We start from the raw sequence: 11,366 nt of genomic DNA on the forward strand, positions 1-11,366 counted from the left end.
TTCTAAATGCTGATTTCTGAATTTTCCAGATAATATTCCATTTTTTAAAAGTCTGTCGTTAATCTTTAAAAGTCATATTATTGCATAAACAATACGAGACCATTTTAGTTTTCTCCATGCTAAAAAGTAAGACTAAATCTTTCAGTTTATAGGTAGAGCCATGTGATTAGTTTTGGAAAATAGAACATGGATTTGTATGCCCTGGCTCCAAAACATTGATGCTCTTAAGAACCATGGGTAATTACCATTGCCATGCTCAGAGAACTAGGCCTTTTCGGTAGGCTCTGAAGGCTGGAAACTTGGCTGACAGTTTCCAACCATCTGTAAGACCCCCAAATACTCAACTACAAAGTCCAACTAATGCATTATCTTGTCTATTAACAGAAGTGATGAAAATAATATTTGCTTTACATTTAAGTGAAAGATAGAAATTTAATCATCCATGCCTTTGTTTATTATTCTAAACTTGTAGAACATCAAGTCTTCATCCATTTTCTTCATCTGTTTTGGACTTGTATAACAGAATGCCACAGAGTGGGACATGTATAATGGAGAAACTTACAGACTCACAGATGAGGAAGCCCAATAACAAGGACTGGCACTTGTTAACCATTTTCTTGCTGGATCATCTCATGGTAGAAAACAGAAAGACAAGAGAGTGCTACAGGGGCCCTAACCTGCCCTTTTATAATGCCATTAATCCCACCCATGAGAGCAGAGTCCTATTTAAGAAGGCTTTTCAGAGGTAATTGCATCACAAGGGCGCAAACTTCATCAAAGGATTGATGGGTCATGGCCAAATTGACTACAGAGAGGTGAAAACTGTAGAAGGTGGGACCTAGTTGGAGGAAGAAGGGCACTGGGGGTGTGCCCTGGAAGGGTATATCTTGCCCCTATCCTGTATGTGTGTATTTCTCTCTCAGTCTCTCTCTCCAACCCCTTCCCTCCCTCCTGTCCCGCTCTCTCCCTCTACTTCCTGACTACCATGAGTGGACAGCTTTCCTCTACCATGCCCTTCTGCCATGATGCTGTGACTCATATCAGTCCCTAAACAATGGAGCCAGCTGACCAGGATGTGAAACCTCTGAAACTGTGAGCCAAAATGAGTATTTTCCCCTTTCAAGTGGTTTGTCATGTATTTTGGTCACAGCAAGGAAAAACTGACTAACACAGTCACCTGGTATGACCTCCTAGGGCTTGAACTAAGATTCCAACTGGAACACTGACATGGGGTGACAATCACCTCCAGCTTATGGGGAGCACCACAGATAGCTACCTTCTTTCCAGAGCCCCTCGGTATTCTGCAGCCATTGGCAAGGTGGTCCCTGCACTTGTCTCCCACTCACAGAGTTGCCTGCACACAGTGACCCACTCCTCTGCCTCTGCTCACATTCAGTAAGCACCAGGGAATGCCTGTGCCCCTGCAGAGAAAAGGCTTGGACTTTGGACTGAAGCTGCAGTCCCCTTGAAAGAAAACTCAGGCACACACAGAGAGAAGAGACCTATTGCCTGGTTTCCTTTCCAACAGTCCCAAACAGCTTCCTCTGGTCACAGTAGTTTAGGAGGACCTGTAAGCACATTAGGCAAGTTACTTTGTGTCTTGGACTTTCGGATGCCACATAACATGGAGATAGAAATCCCTACTTTATAGACCTTTTGGGAGAAATAAATATAATGATGGTAATAATGCAGAGGATTTACAGTGAGCCAGGCACTAATATGAGTATATCTTACATATTACCTCACTTAATCCTAATGTCATCACCTTGAAGTAGAAAACCATGACCTGCACCAAATGAAAAGAGAAGATTGAGCTGAGCATGATGATCACGGTGACTCAAGAGGCCAAGTTAGAAGGATCACAAATGCAAGGCCAGCCTGGGCAACTTAGTGAGACCTGTCTCAAGGAAAAAATAAAAACAGATGGGGATGAAACTCAGTGGTGGAGGGCCTCTGGGTTCAATCCTTAGTACATGAAGCAGGGATAGAGGTAGAGATACAGAGACATGTACACACATATATGTATATAACTGTGATGCATGCCATCATATATAGTCAGCTCTCAGAATCCATGGGTTCTACAACCAACTATGGATCAAAAATACTTGGAAGAAAAATTACCGCTGTACTGAACATATGCCAACTTTTGTTCTTTGTCGTTATTTCCTAAACAATTTGCCATACCCTATCAACTATTTACATAGCCTTTGCACTGTATTAAGTATTATAAGTAATAGAAATGACTTAAAGCTTACAGGAGAATATGTGTAGGTTTTGCCAATACTATGCCTTTTTATATGAGGGAACTGAGCATCCATGGATTTTGATATTTGTGGAGGGTCCTAGAACCATTTCCCACAGATACCAAGGAACAACTGTATATGTATGATATTTATATCCTGTATGCATGTATAAAGAGTGTTCCATATATGTATGTGTGACCCACGGGTCATGTATGTGATGTGTGTATGGTATACATGTACAGTGTTGCATGGTATGATACACAGTATCTGCCAAGTTTTGACTTACTTATCAAGAGGCAACTGTGGGTTTTACTTTGTTTGCTTACTTGCTTTCTGATTAAGGTGACTACTTAGTCACCTGAGTTGCAGAATTTCAAAACATCAAAATGGGACACTACTCCAAAGATCTTATCCAAGGAGGAAGGTGAGGCACTGAGGAGGTGAATCACTAACCCAGGCCAGGTAGCAGCAGAAGCAGAATGAGACCCCAGTTTCCAGATGGCCAGTCTTATGTTCTGTTCACTGACCTGACATCATCAAGCCAAAGGACAGTGTAAAAATATAAATAAAGTTCATGGCAGTTTTAAGGATCTTCAAAGAATCTTTACAAAAAATGGACATGTTTTGCAATAGCCAAAAACACCAGAACAATTATCTTATTCCTGCAATTAGTAGTATCCTTATGATAATGAGTCACTGAAGTGTTTTAGCATATATACTCAGGTTATCTTATTCTGAATTATCACAGAACAATTCTCAAATGCTGTTTGAAATAGGCTCACATTTACTTTCTTCCCTCTAGACTTGTTCTGATTTGAATTAAACCACTGTTCTAGCAGCTGTTTAAAGCAGTTTTAATTTCTTTTACATTATCACTCTCATATTGATTTGATCTAAGGCAGGTTTAAATGAGAGGCCTTGAATATAGACTTGAAGGAAGCATATCTTCCCTATATAAATATTTCATAAAGCACTTGAACTACCACCAAATGGAAATCAGATCTTTCAGACTCCCAAGAACATGAGAATTATTTTAAACTCAATAACTGTTTTTAGTTCCAACATTTTATTATGAGAAATGTGCCATATTAGAACATAGAGTCTTTTCAAGAAGGAATCCACATCAAGCAAACCTGCAAGAGAGGGTTCAATTCAAGGCCTCCCTGCTCCTGAATTCACTCTGGAACTCTGAAATACAGTGCTTGGAACAGCTCTAGTTTTGGATTTTCCATGTTGATAGAAATATTTGTCTTAGCTTTGATGAATGTAAAATGTTTCATGTTGTTATCTTCAAATTGAAAGGGGTTTTGTTAATGATTTAAACAAAATAGGGATTTATTCTTCCACATAAAAGAAGTCTGGAAGTTGTTGGCCCAGGGGTGAGAAAAGATATCCTGGGTTCTATCAGCAGAGAAACTTCCTGCCGCCACTGCGGATGTTTAGAAAACCCAAGCCAGGGCTGAGTGGTAGAGCCCTCGCTTCGCGTGTTGAGGCCTTGGGTTTGATCCTCAGCACTGGGAAGGAAGGAAGGAAGGAAGGAAGGAAGGAAGGAAGGAAGGAAGGAAGGAAGGAAGGAAGGAAGGAAGGAGTAGAGGGAGGGAGAGAAAGGAAGGATGAAAGAAAGAAACAAAGGAAGGAAGGAAGGAAGAAAGAAAAGAGGGAAAGAGAGAGAAAGAAGAAGAAAAAGAAATGTTCACTTTGGATTGTCACCGACTTTGCTGTGGGTGGGACCTCTGTTGTCTTCACCAGAGCATCTTTCCTTGAATAACCAGGCCCAAATTTTGCTTTGAGAGAATCAGATTTACACAACTCAGCCCCCGTGCATCAGATGAAACTCGCCCCACCTTCATGAGTGGCCCATGTGACCATTTACAGATATGTAATTGGAAAATAATTATTATAATATGCAAATAATAGCATTTCATACCTAAAGAATCCAAGCAAAAATGTATTATAAATATAAAGCCTAGAATTCCCCTGGTGACAGATTGGCTCACAGATAGACATGTGACCCTAGCATACACATAAAGTAAGATTAATGCAAAGAGCCTCTAAAAATTAGCCAAATAAGTCAGGGAAGTATTAAAAGATTGAGACATATTGGCCAAGTAGAGTTTATTCCCAAAATAAAAGCATGATCAAGAATCAGGAAATCTGTTCTCTTATATTAATACATTTAAGGAGAAAAATTCTATGGTTCTCTTCATAAATGTGAAGAGGCATTAGATAAAATCCAACATACATTCTTGAGAAATATTGAATAAAATGAGAAAAGACAGGTACTTCCTTAAGCACCCACTTAAGCTGAGAATAAGACAATACCCCATCACCAACATTATTCAATATTGTTCTCGAGGCTCTAGTCCTCAAGAGCATTCAAAAAGAAACTTACAGATATGTAATTAGAACATAATTATTATAATATGCAAATAATAGCATTTCATAACTAGAGAATCCAACCAAAATGTATTATAAACAATAAGAGAATTCCATAAGGTGTCTGAACACAAAATAAACATACAGAACCTAAAACCTTAATATTAATGACAAGCAGTTAATAGATGTGGGTGAGGAAATTCCATCTACCAGGGAAAAAAAAACTAATGATAAGCAACAAGGAAGTAAAATACCTGTCAAGGAAAATTAAAATATTACTGAAGAATGCATTGGACATTTATAAATATAAGGCTTGCCACAAATTTGGACAGGAATCCTTACTATCATAATACATAAATTTCCTTGAGCCATAAATTAACACAATAAGTAAAATCATCATTGGGATTCGGTGGGTGAAGACATGAAATTAGATACACTGTGTTTTGTTTTTTGTTTTTTGGGGGGGTTTTTTTTTAAAGAGAGAGTGAGAGAGGAGAGAGAGAGAGAGAGAGAGAATTTTTAATATTTTCTTTTTTAGTTCTCGGTGGACACAACATCTTTGTTGGTATGCGGTGCTGAGGATCGAACCCGGGCCGCACGCATGCTAGGCGAGCGCGCTACCGCCTAAGCCACATCCCCAGCCCCAATACACTGTGTTTTAAAGTTCACATGAAGAATAAGCAATCTAGGAGAGTCCAAAAAAAATGCTGAATAAGATGGTAAAAGAGGTGGGACTCACTAATATTAAAACACAATATGAAACTACAAAATTAAATAGTGAGATAAATAGGCAGACATTTATGTAACAGGCAAGGAATTCCAGAGATTGACCTAAACATTTGGGAATTTCGTAGATGCTAAGAGGGATTGCTCAATGAATTCTACTAAGACAAGTGAGTCACCATCCAGAAAACTAATAGTATTGAATCCATTCCTCACAACATACACCCAAATAAATTCCAAATAGACCTAGGAGTTAAATGTAACCAAAAACAGAAAGCTATATAAACACAAGAAGAAAGCAAGGTAGAATATTTTTATAATTTTGGAATGTGACACTATCTGGAGATCATTTTTTTAAAAAAATCAAACATTTGTCAATATAAATTTACAAAATTTCACATGAAAAAGAATCATCACACGCAGTGAGAACGCATTGGGAAAGAACATTTATGACTTTTTAAATCAAAATCAAAGAACTAATTTCCCTACTCTAGAGAGAACTTCTATAAATCAGTAAGATAATTAGCATACTTCAAAGATCTCTATCCCTTAAACATCACTCCCAAAATGTGCCACATAGGACCCCAGCTCCTTTGGATATTGGTCAATTGATGGGATCAATACATTCTGCACATCAGATGTGTGCATTTATAGTTTTAACAGATATTGTCAGATTGCACTCCTGAGGGATTCTACCACCTCACATTCCCACCAATCATGTTGAAATTCTCTGTTTTCCTCCCCATCATAAGGTTTCATCAAACTTTAACATTTTGTAGAACCTCATGGGTAAAAATCAGTTTCTTATCATAATTTTCAAATATATATCTCTCATCATGAGTCAAAGTAAGCAACTACTTCAGGGACATTTGTATCTTCTTTCCTGTGGATTGACTTTTCTAAGAACTGGTTCCATCCACCCTCACACACAGCTTGAACTTGAAATGGATGCTACCCACCACACACACACACACACACACACGCACACACACACACCCAACTGTCCACAGTGTAGGCTCCACAGGAACATGACTACTATTAGACCCTGCCCTAGCATTGCTTTACTATTCCAGGACTCCGTCGCCTAAATAAACAACTTCAGTATTCATTACAGAAACTTCTGAAAACACCCATTGACACTGTAATAAACCACCAGCAGTTTAAGCCCTAAAACCCTTTGCCACAAAATATTTGCCTTTCCACCATTCAAAATCCTATTGTGCTATGATTTTGACCAGATCCTCCTCAAGCCCCTGTATTGAAAGTCCTGCCTCAACTGAAACTTGTCTCTAGCAGCTCAACTCACAATAGCTAAGCTATGGAACCAAATCAGGTGCCCTTCAACGGATGAATGGGGAAAAAAATGTGGTATAAATACACAATGGAGTATTACTTAGCCATAAAGAACGACTTCGTGACATTTAGCAGTGAATGGATGAATCTGGAGACGATCAAGCTAAGCAAAATAAGCCAATCCCCCAAAAAAACAAAGGTCAAATGTTTTCTGTGATATGCAGAAGCTAAACCATGATGAGGGAAGCAGTAAGAATTGAAGTCCAGTGGAGTAGACAAAGGGGAATGAAGGGAAGCCATGGGGTGGGGAAAGACAGTGGATGAATCTGACATAACTTTCCTCTGTTCATATAGGAATATACCGAATCTCACCATCATGTTCATCCACAAGAAATTAATAAAAATAAATAAATAACATGGGTAAATGGCAGAAAGATCAACACAGGGAAAAGAGCAGGGGATGGGAAGAGGGAAGAAAAAGGAGAGGTACTGGGATCAGAATTAGAACAAGATATATTCCAGGCCTGTACAATTAATTCAAAATGGATTCTACAGTCATGAATAACCAAAAAAAAAAAACCAACAACAACAAAAAAATCCCAGTGGAATCTCCCTTTGCCTTTTCTCTTCGGAGACACTGCCGAGGCTCCGTGGAGCAGTAAACCCTGTTGAAACCACAGCCTGTTTTCTCTCGTGCCAGCGGTTTCTTGCTTGCTGATTTGTAGGAGCCAGTCCCTGAACTGAAATGAGGCTAACGCATTGGCCAGAACAGGAGAAACAGCGGGGCCAGGAAGGAGCAGAGCTTCCATCTTGTGGAGCTGTGGGCCAGGATGTGGGGCTTGGATTTTTTTATTTCCCTCCAGTGAAGAGACGGAGAAAGCATATGACTGGATTGAGATTTAGAAAGACCCCTGTGGCTCGCTGTGGATGCTTGGACCAAAGGGACTCAGTGTGGATGAGCGGACTGCAGGTGACGCACAGCTTAAGTTAGGGCGGGGGTGCTGGAGGTGGGGAGAAGTGGCCCATGCTGGGGAGTATTTGAAGAACACAGGCCACAGGCCATCTAGTGGCCATAGGTCATATAGTGGTCACAGGTCACGTCCATGGTCTGATGGACAGGAGCTAAGGAAAATGCTTCAGCTTGGGTCTGAACAACTGCATAAAGGGATTGGCCATTTCCTGGGACAGTGAGGAATGGGGGAGGAGGGGTGCTGTGGTCCAGGTGGAGAAGCAGCCAGTCGGAAAGGGAGAGTGGGGCCACCTTTACAGACAGGAGTGAGTGTTAGGTTACCAGGTGGAGCAAGATAAGGGAGAGAAGTGACTCAATAGATAAGGAAGTGGTACTAAAGATTAACAGTACTTCTAACTGAATGCCATGTCTGAAGCTATTCATCAGCTCCTTTTCATTATGTTACAGTAAAGATACCCAAATTGCTATTTTTGTTTTCTTTTGTTTGATAATAACATTTTATTTCTAAATAAATTTTATTTATAAATTTTATATATGTTTTTATTTCTATTCCTAGTATACATTTCTAAAAATGGTGCAAGCCTTGAACAGCAAGCCTAGTAGTGCTCCTACTGAAAGAACAAAAATGTGTCCCTTCACATATTTATTTTCAACCTTTCCAAAGGCACAAATGAAATAAGAGGATACCGATTTCAAAAGGAAATCTAGAAAATTTGAGGTTTAACAGCTCTCCAAAGAAAATCAGGAACTCAAAGACAGTCTGTGCACATTATTTTTGCTGACGATGCACAAAGAGAGCAGCTCTGTTTGGTGGAACCTAATTAAATTGCAAGGAAAAGCTAAAGGGTTGGGAACCAGCAGAAATCTTTCCCTGTAAGGACTGAGTGCTCCAACTCTCCTGGGCTGCCATGTCACCCTGCCTGATGATTAACAGAAGCACTGAGCCCACGTCACCATCCAATGTGATCACAGCTCACATGGCCTTTTGTGCGTCAGGAGGTAATGTGTAATCTGAGCATCCTTCAAAGAATGAGCTGTGAATACTAAAGGACTTTCACATAGCCAGGAGCCATGGCCACTGCAATCATTTATCTCAAGAGGAAGCCAATTTATTTAGATGCAGATGTCACAGACTGATTAAAAACTACTTGGCAGCACATATTCCATTTGCTGCTGAGATGAGAATTAATAGACACAAGCCAGACAACATTTATATATGCACAACAGCTCATCAGAGGAGTGAGCAGAGCTCAGTCAGTTTCTCTGAAGGCACAAATTAGCCCAAGGTTGAACCTGCCCCCTCTTCTCAGCAAGTCGCTCCTAGGAATGCTCACGAGTTCTCCTCTTTTTATTCTACTGTATTATTAAGCTATCAGGACTGTGTATCATTGTCCTGGTTATCGACTAGGATGAATTTCAGAAATCAAATACTTAGGAACACTCGCCACCTAACCCATGGACCACAGGAACTTTTTTTAATTTCAGAAAGAAATTTTATATATATAGTTTCTTTTTAAAATATTGAATTGTGCTTACACTCTGAGAATAAATCCCAAAGAACCATGGCTGGAAGCAACTGCCTTGGAATGGTGAAGTCAAGGCAGGGCGTGAGGGTTGGGGTGGGGGAATAACCTGTTCACCAGCTACAGAGTCAGGAAGTAAAAGCTGACCAAGGACAGCGTCCAGGGCCTGTGAGGGGCCTGCTCACTGCCTGCTCCATAGCACTGTTGAAGGTGATCAAATCCTCAGTGTTTTGCTTCTTTCTGGCAGAATGACAGGAAGGCAAATGGTGGTGCTAGTTCAAACCTGGGCAACTGCAGAGCAGAATAATGTTTTACTTTTTAATTTTAAATATATTTCTAAAATACAAAATGTAAAAGACTTGAATACTCAATACAACAGCATGAGCTCTCCTTGAAGATGGAGAGCTCATAACTATTGGTCTCTACCATCCAAGAAAAGAAATGAGCATCCAGTTTCACATAGAGGTCCTAAATTATAGTTACCAAACCAGAATTTGATAGCTTCTAGTAACTATTATATATCACATATTAATTAAGAATTAATATCACATATTAATTAAGAATTAAAATTCTAAATATAAAGTATGGTCTTGAAAAAACAAGAGGAGGATTCAATACAGAAGATATTCAAATGACTAGTAAATATGTGAAAAGATGTTCATATTAGTCATCAGGGAAATGCAAATAAAAATGAGAATAAATAATACTACACATCATAAGAATGGTTAATTTTATTTATTTTTATTGATGCACAATAATTACATCAAACAACCCCAAATGTACAAAAATTACGACAGACCCACACCAAGGCACATTATAATGAAAATGCCTAACATACAGAATAAGGATAGAATTTAAAGGCTAAGAGAGAAAAATATCAGATGACATATAAGGGGAAACCAATTTGGATATCTGCTGATTTCTCAACCCAGATCCTCAAAAGTTAGGAGGCCCTGGAACAACATATACCAAGTTCTGAAAGAAAATGGAGGCCAACCAAGAATCCTACATACAGCAAAATTAAGCCTCAGATGTGAAGATGAAATAAAAACCTTCCATGATAAACAAAAGTTAAAAGAATTCACAACTAGAAAGCCTATACTACAGAACATTCTCAGCAAAATATTCCATGAGAAAGAAAAAAAAAAAAAGCGAAAACCAGCAAAGGGAAGAACGACACTAAAGGGAAAGAAGTTACTAAGTCAAATTTAAAACCAGAAATAAACCAAAATTAATGGAAAATTTAAATCATATCTTGGGCTGGGAATATAGCTCAGTTGGTAGAGTGCTTGCCTTGCATGCACAAGGCCCTGGGTTCAATCCCTACCACCACAAAAAAAAAAAAAAAAAAAAAAGTTTTGACTTTCAATTATATCTCAATAATAACTCTGAATGTTAACAGCCTAAACTCAAAAGACATAGACTGGCAGATTAGATTAAAAAACAAGACCCAACAATATGCTGTCTCCAAGAGACTCACCTCATAGGCAAAGACATCCACAAAGTGAAGGTGAAAGAATGAGAAAAAAAAAAAAAGATCTCACTCACATGGTCTGCAATAAACAGCAGGGGTTCCATGCTCATATCAGATAAAGTGGACTCTAAGCAAAAGTTAGTCAGAAGGAGACAGACATTACTACCCTATGTATATACTTGTATGAATACACTAGTGGAGTGACTCTGAACCATGTACAGCCAGAGGAATGAGAAGTTGTGCTCCATTTGTGTACTATATGTCAAAATGCATTCTACTGTAAAATAAATAAATAAATTGTGTGTGTGTGTGTGTGTAAGTTAAAAAAAAAAGTCAGAAGGGACAAAAAAAGGATATTTCATATTGCTTAAGGGAATTATTCACCAACAAGACATAACAATCATAAATATTTATGCCCCAAACAACAGAGCATTTACGTATATCAAACAAACCCTTCTCAATTTCAAGAATCAAATAGACCACAACACAATAACCCTGGGTGGCTTTAACACACCTCTCTCACTACTGGATAGATCTTCCAAGCAAAAACTAAATAAAGAAACTATAGAACTGAAGAATACAATCAATAATTGGGACTTCACGAGCATACACAGAATAATTCATGCATCAATGAGTGAAACACTTTTTTCTCAGCAGCACATGGATCCTTCTCTAAAATAGACCATATACTGTGCCACAAAGCATCTCTTAGCAAATACAAAAAAACAGAGATATTACCTTGCATTCAACCAGATCATAATGGA

Source organism: Urocitellus parryii, chromosome 1 (assembly GCF_045843805.1).
Source record: "Urocitellus parryii isolate mUroPar1 chromosome 1, mUroPar1.hap1, whole genome shotgun sequence".
Lineage (NCBI taxonomy): Eukaryota > Metazoa > Chordata > Mammalia > Rodentia > Sciuridae > Urocitellus > Urocitellus parryii.